Consider the following 19,920-nt stretch of genomic DNA (forward strand, 5'->3'; position numbering starts at 1 on the left):
TCTTGTGATTAGTGATGTTGAGCATCCTTTCATGTGTCCGTTAGCAATCTGTATATCTTCTTTGGAGAAGTGTCTATTTAGGTCTTCTGCCCATTTTTGGATTGGGTTGTTTGTTTTTTTGATATTGAGCTGCATGAGCTGCTTGTAAATTTTAGAGATTAATCCTTTGTCAGTTGCTTCATTTGCAAATATTTTCTCTCATTCTGAGGGTTGTCTTTTCGTCTTGTTTATGGTTCCTCCAAATTTTTTTGATAGAGTGCTTGAGCAAGTGTTTGGAGACAGTTGCATTAGATTATAAGCTACATGTTTGCCATCACATCCCTAGGTCAGTAATGACAGGGACATATACAACACACAATAAATATTTGCTGATCCAATGAATGAGCGAAGAGATTAAAAATAAGATATTATTCTTACTACTTTAAACTGCTTTTTAAAAAACTTAGTAAATTTTGCGATTCTCATATTTTTAAAACTTTTTATTATAGGAAATTTAAAGTATATAAAAAATAGTGTCCTTACCACCCAACCTCAGCAATGATCAATTTGTGGCCAATCTTTTTTCATCTATATCTTCACACATCTCACCCTACCTCCCATTATTTATATTCTGTGTAATTTTTAAATGAATACACAGTAATTTGATCACAATTCTATTAAACATTTTAGGTGTTACAAATTTTTGGTTGCTTTAAGAATATTTTGATGGTCATCCTTTGAGCATACCTTTGGTTTTCTTAGAGTGTATTTATATATAGTATATAGTGTTGGGATTACATTAAATATTTTCACATATTTAAGGCTTTTGGTACATAGTTTTTAAGTGTCTTCTAACGGGTTTTACTAGTTTACTCTCTAAGCAGCTATATATAAGAAAAAGATTATTGATGTTACGAAATGATTTAAACATTTAGAAAATAACAGAAAATAATAAAAATATCCATATACCCACCAGTTTCAACAAGTTGTTTAAGATTATTTTAAGGAAATAAAACATTTCATAAGGAATTGAAGACTTTGTTGTCACTGTCTTCTATGAACCCATTCCCTTTTCTTTCTTTCCAGAGGTAATCTGGGAGTTTGGGGAATGTATCCTTCTGCTCTATATTTTTATATTTTTACTACACGCATATTTGTATGGTCAGTATATGGTGGGCTTTTTTTGTTTTTGTTTTCATAAGTAGCTATCTTGAGACTGACCTTTTTAAAAAAGATTTATTCATATTGATACACATAGATATAGTTTTTTCATTTTAGCTACTATATAGCATTCTATATGAGTGTATTTTATCTATCCAATTTCCTATTGATGGACAGTTGAGTTGTTTCTAATTTTTGCATGTTATGCACTATAATGGTTAAAAATAGCTGCTCTAGTGGGTAAATCCTGAAATCTCAAAAGCTTAACATATTGTTAGTTTATTTCTTGCTCATAGAGTACCTTCAATGGAGAAGGTGCTGTGTTCTATGGAGTGATTAAGGGACTCAGGCTAATAGAGAGTCTGTCGTCTTCAATTTGTGGTTTCCAGGGTTGCTCTAGGCATCAAAATACATCCAGCAAACATAAGAATGGAGAATGGTATTGGAGGTTTTTAGGGGCCAGTCCTTGGAAGTGGCATATATAATTTGGTTCACTTTCCATTGATTAGAATTCCAGTCACGTGACACCACCTAGGGCCCACAGTTCCCAGCAAACAAGACTGGGAAATGTAGTCACTGGCTTGGCAGTTAAGAAACAACTTCATACTATGTAGAAAAAAACCACATAACTTTGGTGGATAGCTGGTATTCTCTGCTTTACAAATAATTCTACAGTTTGGACATGTCTCCTTGTGCATGTGTTCATAGATTTCTTGAGTATATACCTAGAAATGGAATTGTCAGGTTGAAGTTACATACACTTTTACTTTGTTAGATATTGACAGATAACTTTGTCCAACAGCACTGTATGAGAGGTCTGGTTTCTCCATGTTCTCACTAATATTTGAACTGCAGTACTGCTTGGCTTGTATTTCTACACAGCTGTGTGCCATTAATGCCACTGAACTCTGTTGGAAAGAGGAGAATACTTATAGGTGACTGGGGTCTTGGTTTAGGGCATTTTGGAGGACACTTGCCTAAAAGTCTAGACCAGTGCTGTCTAATAGAAACATAATTGAGCCACATATATAACTTAAAATTTTCTATTAACCACATTTTAAAAATGGAAAGTGAATTTAATTTAATAATTTATTTTATTTAACCCAGTGTATCTAAATATGTTATCATTTAAACATGTGATCAGTATTAAAATATTATTGAGATATTTTTCATTTTTTATAGCAGTTTTCAGAATCCTGTTTGTATCTTACACGTAAAGCAGATCTCAATTGGAATATCACATTTAAAATATCAGTAGCCACTTGTGGCTAGTGGCTACCATATTGAATGGCACAGGTTTAGATATAATAACAAAAACTTTAATTCTGTAACACATATCTGACATTTAATTTCAAAGTCATATTCATTTATTTATTTAATATTTATTTATTTATTTGGTTGCCCCGGGTCTTAGTTGCAGCAGGCAGCCTCCTTAGTTGCAGCTCCAGGGCTCCTTAGTTGCAGCTCACTGGCTACTTAGTTGAGGTATGCAAATCTTAGTTGTGGCATGCATGTGAGATCTAGTTCCCTGAGCAAGGATTGAACCCAGGCCTCCTGCATTGGGGGCGCGGAGTCTTATTCACTGTGCCACCAGGGAAGTCCCTCAAACTCATATTTAAATGGATGCTCACTCCACCCAATTCATATTTATCTAGCCTTTAGAGAAATAGCAAGCTGAATTTGTTTTTCCTAGATTTCTTCCTATGACTAGAGAACTATACACACACACACACACACACACACACACACACACATATATAAGAGGTTTTAGTTATTTATTTTGGCCATGCTGTATGGCATGCAGAATCTTAGTTCTGTGACCAGGGATCGAACCCATGCCTCCTGCAGTGGAAATGCAGAGTCCTAATAACCACTGGACTGCCAGGGAAGTCTGGAGAATAATATGATTTAGATTTAGATTATCGAATTGTTAATTTCTCCTCACATAGTTTATAGTGTGGTAGTTTTCTATTGCTGTGTAACATGCTACTGAAACTTAGTGGCTTAAAACAACATCCATTTACTATCTTACAGTTTTGTAGGTCAGAAGTCTGTTAATGTTCAGCTGGGTTCTCTGCTTAAGGTCTCGAGTCAAGGCTGAAGTCAAAGTGTTGGCCAGGCTGGGCTCTTATCTGGAGACTCAGGAGAAGACTCCACTTCCCAGCCCATTCAGGTTGTTAACAGTCTAGATCTTTGTTATAGATCTGAGGTTCCCATTTCCTTGCTGGCTGTGGGGTGGTGACGAGGTGGGCTGATTATCTATTGATAGAAACCACCCACTTTCCTTCTCATATGACCCTCTCTGTCTTCATACCAGCAGTGGCACATGCTTCCTCATGCTTCAGTCTCTCTGGCTTCCCCTGCTATCAGTCAGAGAAAGCTCTATGCTTGTAAGGGCTCATGTGATTAGATCAGGTCCACCGAGATAATCTCCCTCTCTTAAGATCAACTTGCCATATAGTATAACACAATCACAGGAGTGATGTCAAATTAGTATTCACAGATTTTAGTGAGCATCTTTGGGAGACCATTTTAGTAATTCTTTGTGCTACAGTAGAGAAAGAAGATGGAAGAACATTTTAATTATTTTGTTTAGAGGTCTTTTAATTTCACTTCTAAATGAAAGAAAAATACTTTTCCCGTTTCTTTTTGTCTCTACTCCCAACAGTGTGGTCCAAGCTTCCATCACCTCTTGGCTGGCTGTAGCAGTACTCCTAACTGCTATTGCTTTTTCCACGTTTCCCTCCCTTCAGTCAGTTTTCCGTATAACAGTTATCTGGGTCTCACCTTGCTCAGCCACTATGCTTTAGTCACAGTGGTCTTGATTTAATTCCCAGAGACTGCCATGCTGTGTCCTGCCTCAGGGACTCTGTATTTTTGTTTTGTTTGCCCAAGCACCTTGCCCCCTTCTCTACAACTGTCCAACTCAACCATTAGGTCTTATCTTAAATATCTCTTTCTCATAGAGGTGTTTCTTTACCTATGGTCTAAATTAAGTCTTGGTTTTTGGTTTCCATGGTATCCTTTTTCTCTATATCCACTTATAATTTATACATATATGTATTCATGTGTTAGTTATTTGATGTCTCTGTACCACACTGAGGGCAACAGATAAAGAATGTTTTGTTTACCTTCGTGTATCCAGCACCTAGTACAGGTCCTGGCACATAGTAGGCACTCATTAAATATTTATTGAATAAATGAATGAATCTTCAACTTTTTCTCTGCTCGGTCCAGGTTGTTTCCTTTCTAGATTTTTATAGGCCTATTCTCATTACCTTCTTTCTCTTTGTTATTATTTTCTTCCTTTGCTCTACTCTGAATGGTGGAGGAACGTGCCTTCCTGTTTTATGTTATTGTTGGTATGTATTAACATTTTCAACTAGTGGCAGAAATATGTTTGCAGGTTTTTTTTTTTTTTTGCGGTACGCGGGCCTCTCACTGTTGTGGCCTCTCCCCTTGCGGATAACAGGCTCCGGACGCGCAGGCTCAGTGGCCATCGCTCACGGGCCTAGCCGCTCCGCGGCATGTGGGATCTTCCTGGACCGGGGCACGAACCTGTGTCCCCTGCATCGGCAGGCGGACTCTCAACCACTGCGCCACCAGGGAAGCCCTGCAGTTTTTATTACTGATTAACACTCCACAATTTTGTAAATGAAAATTTTTGTGGGCTTAGAAGAGTAGTCTTATGTAAATTCTTTGAGAATATTGTGAACGATGACAATTTTGAAGCATAATAATACTTTGTAGAGAGTAATGAGCTAGTTAAAAGGTTGAGAGTATTCTTAATTCCTTGTGTGTATTTTCACTTAAGATTTTACCTTCTGGTGTATAGCTCGGAGGAAAACCAGTCCATTACTTCCTATGTTAGTTTAAGTCATCAAAGAAAAAGAACCAAAAGGCTTTAACACAACACTGTAAATCAACTATACTTCAATTAAAAAAAATAAATTAAAAAAAAAAAGAACCAAAAGACTAATCTGCTGGGTTAGAAATAGCAAAGATAAGTTTTTTCCTGGTGACTTGATTTCATAATGAATTATAAGATTCCTACAGAAACATTACAGTTTTTGTATTTTATAGATTTGAAGCATTTGACCTGCTTCTACCAAAAGGCACAGCCTCTGATCTTTATTCACATTTTTCTACTTTGTGAATCTAAAAACAAAAACTAAAATAAAAACCAGTTTTTAATAAGCTTGTTTCTTGAGAAGTATATTGTGCTACAGCCAGTTTTCACATTTGCATATAAAAATAAGCAACAAAAATGTAATGCTTTTAAGTTGATATATATATATTATTTATAAAATTGTCTTTGAGGTGTGTGGTATGTAAAAGTCTTTCTTAGGCTAAAACTCTAGAGGGCAAGAATCATGCTCTAAACATGTTCTTCATTGAACCTAACAAGTTATCACATAAATATGAGAGGTGATAGTCATTAAATGAGGCTATCACTGCTTTTGCAATAGGAATGACCTCTGAAGTTTTGGAATTTGATTTCTGGCAACACTGAATATTTATTAGTTCATATAGTCTTGGTTTAGGCAGCTTATAAGTAATCTCATATATTACTTCGAAGGAGACTTGTATTATTCACAGTCTACTTATACAATCAGAGGAACATAAATATTTTCAGTTTTTCAAGGTCATATGGAAAGTTAACTGTGCATCTAAAAATAATTTTCAGTTTTTTAAGGCAGATAAATACAACTTTGCATTTAAATACCCTTTACCAGGGTAGTCTCTAATCATAAATATCTTTCTATAAGACTTGGTTAGCAGTGTGAACCAGAGGTTTACACCTCTGCACCTGAAATAATAATTGTAGAGCTAGTAGTTGTAAGCTGCTCCTGTTTCTTTTGTTGCTACTACATTTATTGAGAGCTTGCTTAGGCACTGTTTTATATTTAATACCTCAATTAATCCTTGAAAAAACTGTTTGATGTTAGGTTCTATTATTAGCCCATTTTGCAGATGTGAAGGCCAAGGCACAGAAAGTTTAAAGAACTCAAGTTTCCACCATCAGTGGTGTCACTAGGACATGAACCCAGGCAGACTGATTCCAGGGGTTATAGCTATAAAGTTCATTTTATAACTTTCATGCTATGTTAGAAACATGTTTCTATAGGGAAAAATCACAGTGAAGATGCAGTTCAATTGTTTGAATTTTGAGCACTGCCATTTCTGAGTTTAGGCTCTTATTTCTTTCCTTGATTACTTTGGTAGCCTCCTAACTAATGTGCCTGCCGTTAGTCTCTTTTCCCTCTAATCTAGGCTCCCTGGGTTTTCTGACATAATTGAATTTTCTCTAAAGATATCAAATTATTTCTTGCCTCTCTGCCTTTGTAGATGCTATTTCTTCCTCATGGAACATCACTTTCTTGGCTAACTGTAACTAACCTACCTTCTGAGGGAGAGAGGGTGGTTGGATTTTTACTATCTTCAACCATAAAGTGCTATAGTATTAACTATAAATAAAGAACATGCTAAGGTTTTTGCATCAAGTATTTTTCTGAACTCTGGCCTCTCATGAAAGACAAGAAAAAACTAAAAATTCATGCTGCTTATTGAAAACACAATTGAAATCCAGAAATTCTTTAAACAGTAGACTAACAGAAAGTTCACAACTTGGTATATAGCTCATAAGGTGCCTGGAGATTATTTTTTTCCATTTTGTACTTGACTAATCCTGTAATCTATTTCGATTTTTTTTTTTTTTTTTTTTTTTTTTTTGCGGTACGCGGGCCTCTCACTGCTGTGGCCTCTCCCGTTGCAGAGCACAGGCTCCGGACGCGCAGGCCCAGTGGCCATGGCTCACGGGCCCAGCCGCTCCGTGGCATGTGGGACCCTCCCGGACTGGGGCACGAACCCATGTCCCCTGCATCGGCAGGCGGACTCCCAACCACTGCACCACCAGGGAAGCCCTATTTCGATTTTTTAACTTCGGTATTAATTGTTGAAGTAGCCAAAGACACCTATTTTCTATAGATTTTTAATGCCTAATATAATAGCCATCTACTCAACGCACTGTTTCTTGGAAAGAAATCCTTAAAAATTTTTTTAAATTAAGTATAAAGAGAAGTATTCTTTTGCTCAATTAGTTTGCAATCTATATTAATGTCATATATTCAGTATGTTATCTTTTAGAAGCCAGTAAAATACATACTGGTCATTAATAAGCAGTGGATTATAGATTAAAGCAGTGATCACTTATATTCTAGAAGTGTATTCCCATCATTGGGTCCTTATGCTGTAACATAGTTTTGGAATCATTATCGTTGTAAAATCATTATTTCTTTGCATACTGCACTCAAGAGTGGCTCAAAATAAAGACTGTCCTTTAGTCAGAATTCCATTTTATATATTAAAATATCCAGTTTATGTTCAACATATACATGATATTAAAGTAAAACTATCCTTGACTCTCAAGGAGAGGAGGAAATAGGACAAGTGATATCACCTTCTAATGTAGGTCTGTACAAATATATTGAAGAAGTGCGCAGGTCCGGTGAGTGCAGGCGCAAAAAGGGTGCAGCTGGAGCGCAGCTGGGTGTCTGGCTTGCGGGTGTCCGAGCTGCTGCGGCCGGAGAGGAGTGGCCGGAACTGCTTGAATAGCCACATTTCAGTTTCTGCACCTATCAAGAGTTTTAATTCATCATGGATAATCTGTTAGCAGAAGAAATTCAGCTGAGGGCTAACCAGGTTACTGATGAGTCTCTGGAAAGTACAAGGAGAATCCTGGGTTGAGCCACTGAGTCTCAGGATGCAGGAATCAAAACTATCACTATGCCGGATGAACAAGGGGAACAACTAAAATGCAAAGAAGAAGGCATGGACCAAATAAACAAAGACATGAGAGAAGCAGAGAAGACTTTAACAGAACTAAACAAGTGCTGTGGCTTTTGTCTATGTCCATGTAATAGGACAAAGAACTTTTGAGTCTAGTAAAGCCTATAAGGCAACATGGGGAAATGTTGGAGACAACTCTACTAGCAATGTACTATCTAAGAAGCCAGGCCGAGTGACAAATGGTCAGCCTCAGCAAGCAACCACAGCAGCGGCCAGCAGCTGATACATTAAATGTATAACAAATGATGCCAGGGAAGACGAAATAGAAGAGAACCTGACTCAAGTGGGCAGTATCCTAGGAAATCTAAAAAACATGGCCCTGGACTTAGGCAATGAGATTGAGGCTCAAAATCGACAAATAGAACGGATCACAGAAAAGGCTGACACCAACAAAGATCGTATTGACAATGCCAATGCCAGAGCAAAGAAACGCATTGACAGCTAAAGCTACTGCTGTACTTTATCATTTATTCACCTCCCTAGCTCCTCCTTCAAAGCCATTACCTTTCCAGAGTTTGAAATTTTGGTTCCACACTCTTCTAATCGGGAGATGATGTGGAAGAAGATCTAGGAATAACAGCCCCCCTATTCTTTTATTTTCTCTTTTTCCCTTGAGGGTAGGCTGCTGCTTAGTTTTCCTTCTAGTATTTTCTTTCTTGGTCCATACTCTTAGGTTGGTTTTCATACATCGTGTATAGTGTTATTTTTCATTCTCTCCATTTACTTAGCAGGTTCTCCTGCTTTCACAATTTGGAAGCATTGCCAAAGGCAGTCATGTAAAAGGCAGTGGGGGCAGGCACAAGGAGGAAAGGCAAGAGATAAGAAGTTGTTACCTCAGTAAAACCTGCAGACCCTAAAGCCAAAAGTTGCATAACCACAGTGAAGATGTAGTTGGGTTTAATTTCTATTTAAGTTGCATTTATTGCCAATTTAGGCCAATGCTTGGTTTTGGAGCCTGTATATACAGTATTTTTGTTATACATCACAACTTTGCAACCTCTGCTTCAAAAAAGAATAGAATGAGTTTTCTTAAAGTGAGCTTAATTTCTGAACTCCTGGTGATTCATCTATGTACATAGATGCTATGATCCCATTTCATATTGCACCATATAGGAACACATGGTATAAATGAATGGCTTTTTATTTTCATATTATTAATAGTATCATGGTCCCATTACAGGCCTATTAACCTCATAAATTTATTAGTCTTTGAAGAAAAAATATGTAAATATGTATATATAATATGAGAATTTCTCTCTACAGCAGGGCTTAAAATTTTTTGGAAAAGTTTGACAAAGTACATCACGTGAATTCAGATTTACCTCAATGCCAAGAATTATGTTTGGATAGGAAAAAAGAAACTTGTTTTGATCTCAGGTAGAAAATAGTTAGATTGCTTTGAGTTTTATGTAGCTTTAAACTGTTTTTAAAACTAGAATTTATTCTGTTTAACTAAAAATGATTCAGAAAATTATGTCTTTGGTTTACTTATTGATGATTGCACTGTGATTCTCTTAGCCTTTTGTATTCAACTTCCAGAATCACATTTGTTTAGATCCTGAACAGTGTTATAAGAATCTGATTGGTATTTGTCACCTTTATTTAAAAACTAGCTCCTGCACACTTCAAAGCTATTAATGTCGACTGGTTTGACCAATAACCACTGTTTGATCCTTACAGTTAAATTTTGTAACTAAAAAAAAAATACATATATATGTATAAGATCAAAATACATTGAAAATCAAGTATAAAATAAAAGCATTCTCAGAATGAGGCCTTATAAATACTCAAACCAATTAAACATTACAGTGGAAAAGTTCATTAAATATTACATTAAGTAATTAGTAATTTTTATATTCCTACATAGGTCAAAATTACCAAACCATGAAACTGAATTTCTTCTCATTTCCCCAAGGATTATGAAAGAGATTTTAATTAAGCTTTGCTATGTTAAGAATTTCCTTGATTTTAGAAAGCTGCTTGTATGTTACTACAGCTTTTCTAAGTGACTGTCTACATAAAGATAGCCTTATGTGTGGCTTGGTAATTTTGTGGTTAATGTATACCATGAAAAAGTTATTATAGGAATTCAATTCATGAAGCATATATGATCAGCTATGTTCAAGCAAGATATTGAATTATTTGGTATTTTGTAATATGTATAATTAGTAGTAAATCCTAAAAAGAATATGATTAGAGTTAAAGACAGTGTCCTTTCGTGAAACTAATGTTAATGGCGTTTGTTTTCTTATTCACTTGTTTTTCACCTCATTATAGAAAGGATTTCAAGTGGCAGATTAATTTTACTATAATGGGAGTAATTATTTAGTCATCAAAAAAAGTTAAGTGTCTACCATATGCTAAGCATTGTGGTAAATGCTGCTTATACGGAATAAAATACAGGTTCCTTTCCTCAAGAAGTGTGTGGTTTAGAGAAAAAGTCAGACAAGTTAACCAGCAAGTACAGTACAATGTGAGTACAATAAAAATTATTATTAACTCTGATATGTAGGAGGTGATATACTAAGCGCATTACATTGTTATTCTCTATTTTTAAATCAGGAAATTAATATTTAATAACATTAGTTAACTCATCTAAGGTCACACAGTAAGTGGTAGAATCAGAATTTGAACTCAGATGTGTCTGACTCCAAAGCTTTTTATTTTGCTGCCTCCCTGTACTGGTAAGAGTTAAGACAGAGTGATGCAGAGGATTTATGGGGACCGTAAGGTGGGTGTGCCAATGTAGGCTATTAGGTTCTGGAAGAGGATGCTTAAATTGAGTTTAAAAGACTAAATAGGAATTAGCCAAGAGGAAAAGGGAGCTGAAAAGCTTTCCAACGGAGATATTAACTTGTGCAAAGGCATAGAGATGAGAAAGCATAGCCCATTTGGGGCTTGTAAGCCCTTATTTCTCTGAATAAAGGAGAGTAAACCTGCAAAAAAAAACTGGAGAAATAACCCCCAAATCATTCATTAATTCATTTATTCAGTCAATATTGGGCACTGTAGACTCTATTCACTGCATCTCTGGGATGATATTGGAATTTTTAAAACTACAAGTCATAGAAATGCCACTAATGTTAACAAAATGCCACATAATCAGGAAAGAGAAGAACTTTATGCTCTTTTGTCCTCTAATTTGTTTTATTTGGCTTTTAGAACAGTGGTTTCTAAATTGTAAAATCTCTCTCTCACTCTCTCTCTCTCTCTCTTTTTCTGATCATTTCTCTCATCATACTACCTGATGCCAAACTGTGGAGATTTTAGAACTGAAGACTGCCTAAAGTGTTCTCAATTCAACTATGCTAAATTCTGTTTACTTCCTAAAGATTTAAGAAAGGCTAAGTATGTTTCTCTGTAGCAGTATCCCCTGTATGACCTTATCTTTCAGGGGATAAATGTACTAAAAGTACTAAAGCAGATCCTTTCAAGGACATGTTTGGAGAGATAGATGCACATCAAGCTGCTAGGTGGATATACAGGACAACGCAAGACCATGACCCGGATAGAAATCAACATATAAAATCTAGGAGGTAGGGAGTGGTTTTTCTGAGTTTGAAGGAGTGATGTTTATCATTAGACACATTCAACATTCAGTGATATGATTATTAGTTTGTTTTCTCCATCTTTACAATCCAAAGAGATAGTCTTCAACATTCATTTCAAATGCTGTCTTCTAGTAGAAGAATTTCCCTGAGATCAGCTGGAAGTAATTATTCCCTCCCCTGAACTTCCCAGCATTTTATCTGTATCTTTTAAAAATACATCCAATAATTCCTTCCTTTTTATAATGTCATTTATATGCATGTCTCATCTCCTCATTTAAACTGTATGTACCTTCATGTTTGACCCCCGGCACTAAGCTTTGTACGTATAAGGCATTGAGCTAATAGTTAATGAATTAAAGCATAGCATCCCTATCATAAGCTAAATCATTAGGGCAGTGTTTCTTAAAGTGTTGGACATTAATTACTGACTTCAGGATCACCTGGAATGTGTTGTTCAAAATGCAAGTTCCTGTGCTTCTGCCCACACCTACTGAATGAGAATTTCTATGGTTTCCAGTAATCTTGTTTTGAGTAAAAACACTAGATAATTATGATGTACACTAAAGTTTGAGAACCCACTGCCTTAGGGAGAATGCAAGAATCCAAATTAAAATTGAATTTACATTGAATTGCAGATGTGCTTAATGCTAAAAATAATAAAGTATAAACCATAATGGAAAAGAATATTAAAAAAGAATGTATATATGTGTATAAGTGAGTCACCTTGCTATGCAGCAGAGATTGGCCCAACATTGTAAACAAACTATACTTCAATTAAAAAAAAAAAAAAAAAGTAGCGAGACTTCCCTGGTGGCGCAGTGGTTAAGAATCCGCCTGTCAATGCAGGAGACACGGGTTTGATCCCTGGTCCAGGAAGATCCCACATGTCGCAGAGGAACTAAGCCTGTGCACCACAACTACCGAGCCTGTGCTCTAGAGCCCATGAACCACAACTACTGAAGCCCGCATGCCTAGAGCCCGTGCTCTGCAACAGGAGAAGCCACCGCAGTGAGAAGCCTGCACACCACAACGAAGAGTAGCCCCCGCTTGCTGCAACTAGAGAAAGCCCGCGTGTAGCAAAGAAGACCCAACACAGCCAATAAATAAATAAATAAATTTATATTAAAAAACGGTAGCATTTTGTACATAGCATATAAGATGAAAATATAAGAAGAAAGAACTGAACAGGAAGATATTTTCAGTGAAGTTTTTCTGTATGTCAGGAAAGATCAGTGTTCAGTATTCTGGAACTTTAGTCTTAAAAAGCATATTTAGATGTAAATAATTTAGAATATTGATGACCATTTTCTTTGAATGCATTTGAAGTAAAACACCATGGTTTTATAACTAAAGACTAAGAAAAGATGCTTTGAACATTCTTATTGGCACGTTCTTGTATTGCTGTATGCATAGATGTCTTTTAAGGCATGATTTCTTATAATATAGTTTGTGACTCATAGTTTTATTGTAAGAAATAGTGTGGTTTAGATACCATTTAACCATATATGCTTCTCCTTATCTTTAACAACACGTTGTATTTTAGATTTACTTGTCTGTGAATGTTTTTATCTGTGACTTTTAAAAATATGAAATTGTTGATAGAATGTCAACTATCTTGACTTATGTATTGTTTAAATTGATAAGGGCTAGGATAAGCTGTAGCAAGCAACTCCAATATAGATCTTCATCATCCAGGTAGTTCTTTTATTTCTAAAATATAAATTGTTGGGCTTCCCTGGTGGTGTAGTGGTTAAGAATCCAATCCGCCTGCCAGTGCAGGTGACACGGGTTCAATCCCTAGTCTGTGAAGATCCCACGTGCTGTGGAGCAGCTAAGCCCACACACCACAACTACTGAGCCTGCACTCTAGAGCCTGCGAGCCACAACTACTGAAGCCCGTGCGCCTAGAGCCCGTGCTTTGCAACAAGGGAAGCCACCACAATGAGAAACCTGAGCACCTCAACGAAGAGTAGCTCCCGCTCGTCACAACTAGAGAAAGCCCATGCACAGCAACGAAGACCCAACACAGCCAAAAATAAATTAAAAAAAAATTAAAATATAAATTGTTTTATAAACTTAAGCTGTTCTTATAATAGTAATAAAGATAAGAAGTGCTTAAAAAGTGCTTATAATGTAGAGAACTGGTCCAGATACTATGTATATATTAATTCATTTAATTCTCACAACAACCAAATGAAGCAGGCAGTGTTATCAACCACACTTTGCAGATAAGGAAGCTAAGGTATTGAGAAAGAAATTTGTCCAAGTTCACATAGCTGGTAAGTGGCTAGGATATGAACCCCTACAGAGTAGCTTCAGAGTCAGCACTCTTAACCACTCTGCAATAATGTTATTATTTTTTTTAACTAGCACGTAACTTGACTTTGTCTTAGTCACTATCAGGAGCATTTTCCAGCAATAGTAATAATAATTGGCAAATGTTTCCAAGTAAAAATTTTAAACAAATTCAGCGTATATCTAAACATCATCTTTTTTGAATGGTCTTAATGCTATTCTTACTTTTACTGATTTTACGTAGTAATATCAAGATTTCTTACTTAAAATTAGTTGGCAATCTGATTGACACAAGTGAAAGTCTAGTAAGTTTATTTTATTAATTTAATTTATTTTTAAAATTTTATTTGTTTTATTTTTTGGCTACGTTGGGTCTTCATTGCTGTGCACGGGCTTTCTCTATTTGAGGCGAGTAGGGGCTACTCTTTGTTGCGGTGCACAGGCTTCTTATTTAGGTGGCTTTCCTTGTTGAAGAGCATGGGCTCTAGGCGTGCGAGCTTCAGTAGTTGCAGCAAGTGGGCTCAGTAGTTGTGGCACGCGGGCCCTAGAGTGTGTGGGCTTCAGTAGTTGTGGCATGTGGGCTCAGTAATTGTGGCTCACGGGCTCTAGAGTGCAGACTCAGTAGTTGTGGCACACGGGCTTAGTTGCTCCGTGGCATGTGGGATCTTTCCGGACCAGGGGTTGAACCCGTGTCCCTGCAGTGGCAGGTGGTTTCTTAACCACTGCACCACCAGGGAAGTCCCAGGTCCAGTAATTTTAATTTTCAGAAGCTATTGGAACACTTAACAGATTTTTTAAAAACTATATTTATTTATTTTTGACTGCATTGGGTCTTTGTTGCTGCGTGTTGGCTTTCTTTAGTTGTGGTGGGTGGGGACTGCTCTTCATTGTGGTGTGCGGGCTTCTCATCGTGGTGGCTTCTCTTGTGGAGCATGGGCTCTAGGCACATGGGCTTCAGCAGTTGTGGCACGCAGGCTCAGTAGTTGTGGCTTGTGGGTTGCAGAGCGCAGGCTCAGTAGTTGTGGCGCATGGGCTTAGTTGCTCCATGGCATGTGGGATCTTCCTGGACCAGAGCTCAAACCTGTGGCCCCTGCATTGGCAGGTGGGTTCTTAAAAGCCACTGTGCCACCAGGGAAGCTCCACTTAACAGATTTTTAGAAAATAAAAAAGCTAGATAAATTTTCATACTGATCATTTTTTAAAATTATATATACAAGATGTTTAGTAATATATATTCTTTTTGATAAAGCACTGAAGTTTTTCTCTGCAAAAAGTACATTTTTTTTTAATTTATTTTTTTGACCATCCTGCCGCAAGGCATGTGGGATCTTATCACTAGTTCCCCAGCCAGGGATTGAAATCGCACCCCCTGCATTGGAAGCGTGGAGTCTTAACCACTGGACCGCCAGGGAATTCCCAAAAACTACATTTTTTTAATTGGTGTTTCTGTGGTACACATGAAAATATCTGTCCTTGGTCTGTGTCATTTCCTCATTTTTAATTCTACAAATTGGTCATTTTAGGTGTCATTAATTGTTTTGTTTCAATAAATAAATACTGAAGGTGATTTAACCACCTTGTAAAAATAGCTAACTTATGAATGCTATATATTAGGCTGTGTTTTAATATGTTAATTGTTTTTAAAAATCTATCCCATCAAAACACTAACTTGTTTAAAAAGTTCAGTTTTAAAATATCACCAACCTCTGTTATAATCAGGACAGCTCGAAGAAGAGGAGACGTAAATTAGAGAAACCCAGAATGGAAAATAAAGAAGAGAGATTTTTTTACCCTTAGAATAAAGGGTTCCACAATGAGGAGGTGGGCTCTAAGAATCTTGAATAAGAAGATCATAGGTATGCCCAATTAAGTGGCTCTTAATAACATTATTTTTATTTTTTCAGTGCAAATTTACAATCTAGTAAACTGAAAAACAGATGAACATTGAATTATCTGTGGAATTCTTAAGGAAGGGTCACTTTTATATGGGAAAAGATATTTCTTGTACTTTTATCTTTTGATCTATATTTTGTCATTTTGTTAATGGTGGAAAGAGAATAAACATCATTTTTTATGAACAAAATATTTTTTTCTAAGTTTGAAACCAGTATGAACCTTGCTGTAAATATTCAAGTTTTTAAAAATATAAATTAAATATTTGATTGTGCTACTAAACGTGTCATTTTACCTGATGGCTAGGAGGAGTCAAACATAGTCAAGAGGGGTACCTAATGAGTACCTTTAGAGAGTACGTAAAGCATTTACTAACTGTAGGAAGAATGATCATGTCTTATTTCTCAAATAAATAGAATTTTAATTTACTTATACAAGGAAGTTATTCTGTATTTACTTATTTTATGTAGAGTTTCCTACTAGAATATAAGCTCCCTGAAGGCAGGGACTCTGTTTTACTCACCATCCTATCCTCAATACCTAGAATACTGAATGCTGAGTACATAGTAGGTTTTCAGTAAGTACTTGATGAGTAAATGGAATAGATGTTTATACATGTTTTTTATTGTGGTGAAATATACATAATAATTAACATGTTTTAAATGGCGTTTTTATATCTGGTTAGATAAAAGACACATGCTCATTGTAGAAATATTTGAAACTATTATGAAACAGAAGAGTTACTTGTAGTTTGCAACTTCAAATAGCCATTCTTAAGGAATATTTTTCTCTAATTCTTTTTTATGCAGATATATTTATAACTAAATTGAGATCACACATACACATAATACATATAGTTTTGTGCCCTGCTTTTTTAATTTAATACTTTCAAGTGAGCACTTTTCTAAATCATTAACTATTTGAAAACATGTTAAAAGGTTGTTAAGGGTCTAAGTGCAGTTTTGCTCAAAATTCACAATAATAAATACATTTTACTTTGTGATTAAGACTATACATAAACATTTAATTGTATTAAAAATTGTAAAGCAGTAGTTACGAAGTGTGATGAATTCTGATTTTTTGATATGTTGTTTTTTTGAAATATGCTTGTCACATCCCTCCAAACTGATTTTGCATCTCAGTAATGGGTTGCAGCCTACAGTTGGAAAAGTACAGTTCTCTTGTATGAGTATTCTGTAATTCAGTTATGCCCCTTTTATTGGACAAATTCGGTTCTTTCCATTATTTTGCCGGTAGGTATAAGTTCTTAAAAGTGTGTTTGAGCATATTTACTAAAGTAATTTATGCTGGTTATAATAAATTGTTGCTAAAGTGTTAAAATGTAAAAGTCTTCTTTATCAGTTTGATGTATATCCTTTCAGATTTTCCTTTTTTCATGCAAAGGTGAGATACACTGTCAAATTATTAAAATTATTTTTATGGCCCTCAGTAGAGTTTAATAACTTGCCTTACATTGGTCCTGGGCATGGGCGTTATGTAATTTTTGTTAATTTTTTCCTCCAGTTTTACTAGGACACAATTAACACATGATATTGTGTTATGCAAAGTGTGCAAAGTGTAAAGTGACTTTCAGATTTTTCTATGCAGTCATTCACTCTCTATATCAATCTCTATACACACATTTTTTTCCCTAAACAAAAATGCTGTTATTCTAACACCTTTTAAGTTTTTTAGTTAATGTATCATGGATATATTTTCATATCAACATGTAAAAAGTTACACCATTCTTTTGTCTGCTGCCTAGTACTCCGTTATAGGTAGATCATATTCTAACCTTTCCATTGTTAATGAAGATTTTTGTGTTGCTTTTTTTTTGGGCCACACCACGTGGCTTGTGGAATCGTAGTTCCCCAACCAGGGATTGAACCCAGGGCCCCCAGCAGTGAAAGTGCAGAGTCCTAACCACTGGACTGCCAGGGAGTTCCCAGTTTGTACTACCTTTAATAGTATATGAGGGAAAAAATTTCCCCATAGTGTTAACATTGGATATTTTCAACCTCGATTTTTGCCAGTCTGATGAGCAAAAAGTCTCTTTTACAATTTGAATGTATTGGATTAGCATCTTTTCATATGCTTACTGGCGATTTATGTGTCTTCTACTAATGCTTGCTTACAGCCTTTGTGGATCTTTCTATTTATTATTGATTTGTAGGAAATCTTTATGTATTATGTTTATTAGCCTCTTGAGTATTATATGTTGCAAATGGCTTCTCCCAGTCTATAAATCGTCTTTGAAACTTTATTATGGAATCTTTTTCTATATAGAAGTTTAACTTTTTGTACTTGATCAAATCAGCTTTTTTTTTTTCTTTATGGATTCTGGGATTTGTATCATGTTTTAAAGGGTATAACTGATCTCCACTTATTTTCTTATATTTTCCTCTGTACTTATAGCTTTTCTTGTTTATTCATTGAGAATTAATTTTTGTTTTTTGTATTACATTTGGCTGCTTAAAGTTGATATAATTATTACTTCTGATAACTAAACAACTCTTATAATAAGGAAGATGAGTGAGTTTCTTTTTTGTGACTTTTTAAAAAATTTTTTACATGTTTATTTTTATTTTTTTGGCTGCACTGTGTGACATGTGGCATCTTAGTTCCCTGACCAGGGATTGAACCCACGCCCCCTGGTTTGGAAGCGCCAAGTCTTAACCACTGGACCACCAGGGAAGTTCCAATCAGTGAGTTTCTGAAGGAAGTTCTAATTTTGTTAAAATGCTTGAATTGATGGTAAATATAGTTGGTTTGAGCATGAATCTAAGCTTTATAAGGAGTTGGAGTAAGGGTAGATATTTTTTGGATAGGAAAACGTTTGAACAAAAGTGCAGATTTCTCAGCAGGCTTCACAGCCAATCAAGTTCATTTGAAACATAACAGTAGGTTATTTGACAAATTGTTGCCTTGCTGACATTTTCTCTTAGACTATAAGGGGAAAATATTTATATATTTGTATGAGAAAAAATCTTGAAGGGTATAGAGAAATTATTAGCAGTGATTTTGTCTGGATGGAGAGATTTCAGATATATTTAATTTTTTTTCTACTTTGTTTTACATTTTTATCACTAAAAATGTTATTTGTTTAGGGACTTCCCTGGTGGCACAGTGGTTAAGAATCCGCCTGCCAATGCAGGGGACATGGGTTCGATCCCTGGTCCGGGAAGATCCCGCATGCTATAGAGCAACTAAGCCCGTGTGCCACAACTACTGAGCCTGTGCTCAAGAGCCCATGAGCCACAACTACTGAGGCCACATGCCACAACTGCTGAAGCCCACATGCCTAGAGCCCGTGCTCCACGACAAGAGAAGCCACCACAATGAGAAGCCCGTGCACTGCATTGAAGAGTAGCCCCCGCTCACTGCAACTAGAGAAAGCCCGCGTGCAGCAACGAAGACCCAATGCAAAAAAAAAAAAAATGTTATTTGTTTAGTAAAAATAATATAGCCGGGAGGTAAAGAATGCAATGAAGGATACTGCTACTCTGGGTCTATTTATAGCCAATAAGGAAGAATTGCTTGGTGGATAGAAATGAAAGAAACCTTTGGAGACAACGTGACCATATCATTATATAGTTTGTTATAGCTGGGGTAGAGAATTCTAGAAGTGGTCACATATATACATATTCTAGATTGTAGGAATAAAACTTATAAAAAGTAAACAAAAATATATATTGTCATGACCTTATGACCTGAGACTAGGAAAGGTGGGAAGAACACAAAAATAATTGTACAATTATACAGTTACAGATTATAACGAGATTTTTAAAAGGCAAAAGCAAATAAAACTACTTTGACTCCACTTGGAGCAATCTTAGCTCAGGTTTTAAAAGGACATTTATAGAAGATGAATATATAAAAGTGACACAAACATTTAAGTGTGTCAGAAAAGCTAAAATCCGGAAATCACAGATGTGAGGAATATACTAAAGGTAATTATAAAATCTTAGTTATATTCAGAAACAATAATAAGGAAGATACATGCTTACTTAATATTAACAGCTCTTATTTGGTTTCCATATTTTCTGTCAAGGAGAACAATCTTTATGCTGTAACAACAACAACAAAAAATTACCTAGTAAAGGAGAATTAAAGTCCAGTATAGGTGAAATTAATTAAGGCGGCATCTAACTGCTCAATAGGACTTTTTTCATAACCTGAACTAGTTATATCT

General features: G+C 35.8%; 1 protein-coding gene and 1 pseudogene across 5 annotated transcripts in view; both read left to right on the forward strand.

Moving 5' to 3' along the window:
- Positions 1–19,920, forward strand: part of PPM1E (protein phosphatase, Mg2+/Mn2+ dependent 1E) — a 197,984-nt gene that overhangs the window by 9,785 nt on the left and 168,279 nt on the right. The gene's annotated exons all lie outside the window — the stretch shown is intronic.
- On the forward strand, positions 3,989–9,871 carry LOC307178101 (synaptosomal-associated protein 23-like; annotated as a pseudogene). Its single transcript has one exon. The product of its transcript is annotated as a synaptosomal-associated protein 23-like (transcript).

Source organism: Stenella coeruleoalba (assembly GCF_951394435.1).
Source record: "Stenella coeruleoalba genome assembly, chromosome: 19".
Taxonomy (NCBI): Eukaryota; Metazoa; Chordata; class Mammalia; order Artiodactyla; family Delphinidae; genus Stenella; species Stenella coeruleoalba.